Here is a 1,660-nt window from a genome sequence, read left to right on the forward strand (position 1 = left end):
CTTCTGTACACCGATTAGGAACTACAAATTCCGGACGCATCCCAATGTTCACACCGTCTCAAGGAAACGTGCTTACAAGATAGCGAAACCACGTGCTGACCTAAACAACACTATCGGCGGTTTACGTTCAGCTTGCGAGCAAGAATAGTGGTGTAGGCGCAAAACAAAAATAAAAAAAGGGAATAAGAACAGGATTATCTGAACCACGCACAAGCTTTCCGCTGATTCGTCTCTACTCATTCGTTTTTACTCGTCGGGGGGAAACACCATTTTTGAGTATGTCAGACTATTTATTTCACCATCATCAGCGACATCACAACATCAGTAACCACTGTTGGTGCTTTACTGTAGTACGACCACAATATTTGGAAGCCTTGTTTTTGGAAAAATTGGCCATGGAGGAGACTTGTTGGAAACAGACCACACGACCATAATATTTGGAAGCCTTGTTGTTGGAAAAATCAGCCATGGAGGAGACTTGTTGGAAACCGACCACAACCATTCTGATACCCCCATACCCTGAGATATTCATTCAGACAGTCAGGAGAAAAACAAACAACAGGAGCGCCACTGGCACCGAATAGCAGCGATACCCCACAGCACCTCAAACCAGGCACAGTGACAGCACCCAGACTCCTCTTAATCTATTTCAGGCATTTTGCCAAGTCACGGGCTAGCTTCCTGCTTGTTTCACTATGAATTGGGCAAGGAAAACAGCATTATAGTCAGTATTGGTGTTTTGGTATTTGTTACAACTGAACAATAGTTTTTCAAACGCCCCGTTGTGGATGTGTCTACGAAAAACTAAACGATCTATCGGTGAACGACGGCGGTTATCGGAGACCTGAAAGAGTCGCAGTTACGCCGCACAAGTAAACCAGGTTTCACACCCACTAAACACAACACCAGGTACTGCAGATTGGTATACACCCCCTCTGAGATTAAACGATATGCCACTTTTTCTTCACGGGTGCGCCAAATTAGCAAATGCGATCCCAGGCTGGGAGTTTCGTGCAACAACCCCATCCGCCACACTACGTTCGTAACAAATAAAACCTCTAAGATGAGCAAAATGCCCTACAACTTCCAGTAGGAAATAAGTGTGAAATGCAGGTGGCGTGTTAAGTGACCGCATTTCCGGTTGCACTAGCTCATTTTGTGAGTGAATGGCGCATGTTGAATGACGGTATGACCTAAGTCGGCTCACACAAAACACTTGCCTTCTCGTCTGTTCTTCGGAAATGTGGACGGCATTGACCGAATGCTGCAGACCAGCAGCTGACTCACCACTATTCGACTCAGCACCATGGTTTTGAACAACTTCTGGCATTAGTCTCATCATTTAGACCATGACAAATATGAATTGGAATGCAGAAGGTCGACATGATTAACGGACACCACTGTGGATAAAATCATTCGCTGAAGTCTTCATAAACTCCGCCAAATCGGAAAACCTAAAAATACAAGGGACTTTTTATGTCTGAGAAAATCCAAGTCATTAATTGCTGATCAAGCGTGCCTAAAACGTACTTGACCAGCGAGCCGGATACGCCATTGGGAGTTCAGCGACACAGAAGCTGGGGTTCGACTATACCTATGGCATTCATCTAACAGGTGACGAAGTGCAAAGATTTGGTCAACGTAGCACCCAACAGTCCGG

The sequence above is a fragment of the Opisthorchis viverrini genome, assembly GCF_000715545.1.
Source record: "Opisthorchis viverrini unplaced genomic scaffold opera_v5_211, whole genome shotgun sequence".
In the NCBI taxonomy this organism is placed as follows: Eukaryota; Metazoa; Platyhelminthes; class Trematoda; order Opisthorchiida; family Opisthorchiidae; genus Opisthorchis; species Opisthorchis viverrini.